Here is an 8,067-nt window from a genome sequence, read left to right on the forward strand (position 1 = left end):
GGTTGGAGCGAAAATCCTCGCACTGCGTACCAGCAACTAAGGTAATAGTGTGATCTAGTCGGCAGGTGAACATCGAATGAATGTTACTCGACCGCAATGCTCCCATCAGGGGCTTGAAGGCGGCCAGGTGAATACACTGCTGCTGGATTCACGTGACTGAATGTTATTGGGGCACAGAATTGCTAATTCTGTGGGTGTTGTTGTCTTTCTGCAGGTATTGTTGTCAGAATGTAATAATGAGCTGAAGTATAATATGCGACAACAAAAATCTGATAGGCAGTCGATTCTGAAGTAACAAAAACACACAACGAATCTTATAATCCAGCATAAGAAGCATCTGTCGCACCCGTTCTTGTGAGAATAATCACAGGATCAGTAATAACAGACCTTAAACGTTCTCACCGAACTTGTACAAGTTGGACTCTAAAATTCTTAACAGTACCCTAGAAAATACTCACCCTATTCCAAGAACTCCAAGAACACTCCAAGAACACGACGAGTTCGGTCTTTTAATTTTAACCCTTTCACCGCAATTGGTAAGTATTTGCAAATAACTTTTCATTGTTTTATTTTTCCATATCAAAATGATAAGAAATTATCGCAAAATAATGGTGACGATTTGTACAAGATAAGGTTAAATGAAATTTGAAGCAAATGCTAACACAAACAGAAGTACACTATATTCAAATCAATTCAATAATTCATTTATTTCCATCAAAGAAACAAGTACACACTCGCACAAAGTATTCATTCTCATAATCATAGATCCACATGTTATGAAGAGCTTGCTTCCAAAAGAGGCTAAATCCATCATTTTTCAATGGATTTAGCTCCATTTAGAAGCAAGTTTTTTATATACATGTATAGAACTGTTTGAATCTCCATGGAATCAGTGTGGGTTGAAATAACACTAAGTAATGCCGATAATATCATAAAGCGTAGCCCTATTCGCATACCATCTCTAAGCTGGCTCCTATAAATGAAATAAAACCGAATAACCGCATAATGGCAAACGATTCTTCAGAATCAAACCTAATAATCGTTCATTTCTAGATAAAATTATAATATAGGCAGGTTGAATAGCATACAAATAGCGAACGATATATATATATATATATATATATATGTGTGTGTGTGTGTGTGTGTGTGTGTGTGTGTGTTTGTATGCGTGTATGGGTACATCATGTGTACATATAGGCCTACTTCATATGCAAATGATATACTTACATAAGAATAAATACCAACAATGCACGATAAAGGGAGAAGGAGAGAGAGAGAGAGAGAAAGAGGGAGAGAGAAACAGAGAGAGATAGAAAAAAGAAAGGAGAGAGGGAGATGTATTTTGATTTTTGTTTGAATAAAAGTATGCATGGAACCGCACAATGAACTTATTTACTTTTTTTGTGCTTGTCAGCTGATGAAACCCGAAAGTGAACCCCCCCCCCCTTTACAGAATCCCTGGATCCGCCCCTGATGTTGTTTAATATCTCAGTGGTAACCTGTCCCTTCGTTACTGATAATGACAATCCATTTATAAATTATCTTCAATACTCAATCTGGCGTGTTCCAACTCCGCCTAATCATGACATTTTAGTATAGACTTAATCAATGAAAAGTGCTTCGTTGAGCAACTATGGTTTTTGGATACATTAGCAATGGCAGTGTGTGTGTGTGTGTGTGTGTGTGTGTGTGTGTGTGTGTGTGTGTGTGCCTTTATCAGATGGAGGGAGATACACTTACTCTGCTGCGATTCGAGTATGAAAACAATCGACCATTCTGTCTAACACGTTTGCATGTTGCAATAATTTCTATTCATACTGTCGTTTTATAGACACTCTTTGGCTCGAATTTACAAAGGCCGGCAAAATTCAATCCCTAATGGATGCTGCTATGTAATTTTTTATACTCCTCTAAAATTTGAGAGACCACAGTCGAGGCAGGCACTCTGAACAATATTACTGGTTTGCCTTAGTTTACTTTGGGTTTGTTTGTTTGTTTGTTTTAAATCAGCAGGGCCCCATGCACAATAGCAATGAAGTAAAGCTATTAAATGAGATACGAATTAACATGTATAAAGAATTTATAATTCACTTAACGATGATCGCTTTACTTTCAAACATGAAACAAAGCATCAGACTGCATACTAACCATAATGTGAATAGTAGAAAAAACAACAACAACGTCAAACATAAGCTACCGCCATCGTGACCACAGCTTGAGAGTATAACATGTATAATGACACCCTCTCTCGTCATAAAAAAGACATTGTATCATTAACGTTTCCATTTTGCTTGTGATTTACTAAAGTACACGTTAAAAAAAAGAGAGAAAAAGATAGATATCCATCATCCGCACCCCGTATACAACCTTTGGTCGTAGTGGCTAAATCTTTACACCTTCGAATATTATATTACGTTCCCGCAAAATCAAACAAAAATAGCACCTTGAATATCCTTTTTTGGTTATGCAGCGTCATAATATTCTTGAAAACACCTTGGCGTGCGTGCATAATAAAGTGATAAAAACATTTTAAAGCAAAGAAATGGAACAACTGTAGTTACTCTGGGCTGAATTTGTAAGAATGCGATAGATCATCATACAACCAAAGGCAGGACGCTGGTCAATTCAATGAGTAACACGTGAGAATGTAATTGCTTTTATCTACTTATCAGTGTTTTTTTTTTTTCTCACTTGATTCGAAGAGTTAGTAAAACTGGCAATCCGATCGACTTTGAATAGGTATACATCGGCTGAATTACAATTTTACTGACTGTATTAAACTTTATGCATCAGTGTTCAAATTCTATTCGTTTGAAGAGTTTGTTCGCAAAAACCGATAAGGCCAAGTAAAAAAAGATAGTAGTTTCTCGTCCGGGTTTTTTGAGCAAGGCGATGAGGGAGGTCCTTACTATTTGATATCTTACTATTTTTTTCGAGGATTGTCAAAAGGAAAGTAATATGTGTTTCTCGTCCGGTAATTCTGAGAAAGGTAACGAGGGCTTTACTATTTCTATATCCAATTCATGAAATGAAATATCACTCTGGTAGCTGTGTTATGGGAGACCAGGTCCCAAGTGTATGTCTTGCCTGCACTTTGTGCATTTTCAAACAAATTGAATTATGTGCCATGTTACTTGAAATGAAACTTCATGCATGCGGAAATACATTTGCTTTTTCTTTCCACTACAGATGTCATCTTAATACTGGTATTTAGTGTTGTAATGGCATTTCTGATACCAGTGTACTTGCAATTCTGATCATATTGTGCTATTAAATGAAACAGGTATAAAACATGTCTCTCAACAAAGAATGTACGACTGAAATAAATTCCATGATATTCAAAACACTGCTTTATTCATTATTGGCGTTTGTGACTTTTTGTGTCCACACAGCTGGTGGGTATGTATCTGCATTTCTTCACAGTACCGGTACAATAATTATTGTAGCACATTCAACTGGAAACTGGCTTGTACAATTGCAGATGGATGTCAAAATGATACTGATATGGCATTATAGCATTAAACATTTAAAGATGTTTCTTCATGTTCTAAAATGACATTTGATAATCACTCATCATTTGGATGATGAATGATTGTATACCACACTACAGATGATACGACTCACGGCCGTGTCCGTGAATTTACATCGTAAAGAAAAGTATCCCGCAGAAATACGAGACAAACCGAATCCGTGGAAAAATTATTTATTTTGTAGATACACCCATTTGATAATTCTACATTTGCTGGAAAAGCGCATTCATTTTCTCTTCAAAATAGAACAATACATCGCCGTCATATGCAACGTTACAGAGCAGAGTGTATGGGCTTCTACACATTCGAATGTGTTCATGCGTGCGTGCGTGGACAGCTGACAGACCAGGGGGATGGGGACCCTGACAGCTACAAACACGCATACGTGACCGGCACGGCCACACTGCACTGGCACCGTACCTTCCGACACTGCACACACATGCACATAGTCACAATGACATGAAAATGTATACATACAAACTCGATACAATCCTCACGAGCATTTGTACAGTACAATTCATCCGCTTAAAATATGAGAAACGGGGAAAAATACGAACAATGCGCGAAATATGCGTGGAATATCAGCGATTGATCGCAAAAATCATGTTGCCGCTATCGCGTTCACGACGTACCGAGCGCGCTACATCACAGCTAGCTAGCCCAGGCCAGCCCAGGCCGTCCAACTACAGTTCGACTGCTTTGTGCGTCATTCCTTCTTGCCGGGCTCGCAGTGTGAAATGCATGCGTTATTACATACGCACTACAGAAGCTACAGCTGTACTACAGCTAAGTAGAGGAGACGCAAGGCGTAATTAGAAATGAGACATCACGATTGGTAGGTGAATTGTCGATTTTTATTCGGCGGCCGAAAAAATAGTAAATATCGAAAAAGTCGATGCGGCAACTGAAAATCGATGCGGGCGGGGAGCGGGCTGGGACGGGAATTATGAATTTCTTGGTATTTTCAGCGCCATTTTGAAAATAGTAAATAGTAAAAAAATCGATGCGGCGGCCAAAATCGATGCGCGCGAGGACGAGAAACTGGTTTCTTTTTTTACTTGGCCTAAGTCCATATTTGTCAAATGGAGATATTTGCGATTAAAGGTCGAGAAAAATATAGAGAACAATAAGAAAAAGTTTGCTTCTTTTGGCCATGACTTCAAAAATGGACGTTTATTATCATGTAGAGAGCAATATATCATTGAAAAATGTATTATTTTGTACTATATGACAGAGACCGTACTTCAAAATCTTCAAAAATGGACTTATCGGTTTTTGCGAACAAACTCATCGTTTGCAAAGTTAATTGATTATTCTTACAACGTGAATGAAGAACTCCTCAAAGGATAATAGGCCTATAGTTTTTGGTAGAGAAAGGGATTAAAATTTTAACTTTTTGCAGGATAATGATTAAAAACCTCTTATGAAATACGTGAAGAAATACTGTAATACGAGAGATCATTCAATTCTATAGCAATTCAAAGTTTATTTACTGAAAATCGGATTTGAAATGGCTGAGATATCAAGAAAGACAAAAAGTAAAACAATGGGTACGTCCCAATAAAAGGCGAGCAACACCATGTCCTTTTATCAGGACCTGTTTGTTGTTGGATATCACAGCCATTTCAAAACCGATTGTCATGAAATAAACTTTGAGTTCCTCTAAGAATTGTATGCTTTTTCATATTACAGTATAAAAGGTTTCTCATTATTTCACAATAAAATTTGGAAACCTGAAGTCCCATCTCAGCTAAAACCATATCACCCCTTTAAGGCAGTTATTTCAAGCTACAGAATATTACACAATCCCCGTGATGGTCGAAATACATCTCACCTGCTTGATCTGCAAGTATTTCGTCGATACGTGCACGGTAAATGATCTCGTCTAGAAAAGGTCGGTTGGAATTAATGTACCACATGAAACACGGGCATAGAGAACTAGCGTCACGAAGAATAACAGTGTACGTGACTTTATAGTGGTCCACCGAGGCCAGTTTCTCTTTTTCTTAATTATTATTGTTCTTTTTCATACTGTGCGTAGAAGCTAAAACCGTTCCGATCAAGTCCTCTTATTGCTTTGATCCCGAGTGAATTAAATTACCACTGTCTATCTAGTGCCTTGTTTTTATCTGCACGTGACATTCAGGGGAGTTGAAAGTCAAGAGGTCAAACAAACTTAAAGGGATGGTATAGTTTTAGTTATGGTCCTAATAAAAGGTGGATCCCACCTTTTGTTAGGACCATACTGTTTTTGGATATCTCGGACATTTCAAAACTGATTTTCATCAAATACACTCTGAATTCCACTTAGAATCGTATGTTTTTTCATATTTCATAAGTGGTTTTGAATATCGGTTTTGAAATGGATGAGATAGTTACAAACAAAGTGGTAATATTTTATTAGCACCACAACCAAAACCATACCATACCTTTAAACGGTATAAACATTGAAGCCGACATCAAAAGGGACTTGCCTTTTCTCAAGGCCACACTCCGTAATACTATGGGTACAGGTTACGTACAGCATAGATATGGTACGATAATAGGATAATAATATAACACAGTTCATCTCAGTAACGACATTTCAAGAGAAATGTACAGGCCGCCCAAAATGTCAGGGATGTAACAATGACAATGTTAAAGGAACAAAGAAACAGACAACAATGATATCGTAATTTTCCCGTGGGCCTAATATTATCGCAGTTATTCATGTTATTGTTGAGGTAATACATTCAACCTTAACACTCGTGAAGAACACACCTCATTTTGGATGGAGATGTAGTCAATTTCAAATTCCCTTCAGACACACCCGGTCTCCACAATGTTTTGACGAAGATCGATTTTATAAATTATCGCCCTATTTCTTTGTTAACTTCATTTTCAAAACTTCTTGAAAGGTTGGTATATACGCGCACACACAAATTTCTCGAAAAGTGTGAAGTTTTTTGTAACTCCCTGTTTGGTTTTAGGAAAAACCACAGTACGACCCATGCCTTACTCACTTTTATCCATAAAGTTGCACATGCTATAGATGATGTTTCCCACACTATTGGAGTTTTTCTTGATTTTTCAAAGGCCTTCGACACAATTGACCATGATATTCTGATTTACAAGCTACGACATTATGGTATACGTGGGAAGGCTTTGGACTGGTTTCGAGATTATTTATCAAACAGAAAACAATTTGTGAGTATAAATGGTCGTGATTCTCAGTTAAAATTAATTTCATGTGGTGTTCCACAGGGCTCCTTACTAGGCCCACTTTTGTTTATTTTGTACATTAACGATCTTCCTAGTTCCTCGCCAATTCTTTCCTTTATATGTTTCGCTGACGACTCCAATCTGTTTTTAACACACAGAGATCCTTATACTCTTCTTAACACAATGAATAAAGAACTTAAATCTGTGCAATCTTGGATATACGCCAATAAATTGTCACTTAATATCGATAAAACTCATTGTATGCTTTTTAGCAACAGTCTTAAAATCCTTCCTTGTAACATTAAGTTTAATGAAATTGAATTAAATCAAGTTAGTAGTATAACATTTCTAGGGCTTCTTATTGACAGTGATTTGTCTTGGAAATCCCACGTCAGTTATTGAAGTAATATTCTTTCCAATAATACGGGTGTTCTTAATAAACTGAAGAATGTTTTTCCAAGTCAAATCCTGCTTAATCTTTATTCCACTTTGATTACTCCGTACCTTAATTATGGTATTCTTGTTTGGGGGAATGCACCTAGAAATCTTCTTGACATACTGTTCCGTGTTCAAAAACGCGCCATCAGAAATATCAACCATGTTGGATATTTGTCCCACACGAATGATTTATTTTTCAAAAATAAGATACTGAAAATATCAGATTTATTTAGTTACAACGTCGGCATATTTATGTACAAATTTTCTGCCAACGAGTTACCGGATGTTTTCACTCGCATGTTCAGGAAAAACTATTTGATTCATGATTATCCTACCCGCCAAAGTGACGCATTTCACCTTCCACGTACTCGAACAATTTTCGCTAAAAAATCGATAATGTATACGGGCCCTAGATATTGGAATGACCTCTCCCCCGAAATAACAAGCTGCTTGTCTTTATATTCCTTTAAACGCAAATTCAAAGAGTCTTTATTGAGTGCATATCTTGCAGAAACTGAATAATTGTAATGTCTTATGTAATATTGTGGTATGTTATTGTCCGATCAAACATTCTTGTCAACACGCTGCAGATTCCATTTTGAGTCTTGCTGTCAGGCTCTCCGAATTCATCATTATCAATTCCACATTCTACTTCGCTTCCCTCTCTTCCTCTTTCCCTCTTTCTCTCTCTAACTTTCTATACAGAGCTTGACGGCGGACACCAAATGGCTTGATAGCTGTACATGTTACTTCTTGTGTCTTACTGATCATATCCTGGCGATAGCTTTAATGCAACAACAGTTTATAGTGTACATATATGTATATACCAAAGTAGGCTTTATGATTATGCAAATCATGTTGTCCTCCTGAAACCAATGATATCTCGGTCACAGTAATA

Source organism: Diadema antillarum, unplaced genomic scaffold, assembly GCF_040938485.1.
Source record: "Diadema antillarum isolate AM-2024a unplaced genomic scaffold, OU_Dant_1.0 scf00000170, whole genome shotgun sequence".
Classification (NCBI taxonomy): domain Eukaryota; kingdom Metazoa; phylum Echinodermata; class Echinoidea; order Diadematoida; family Diadematidae; genus Diadema; species Diadema antillarum.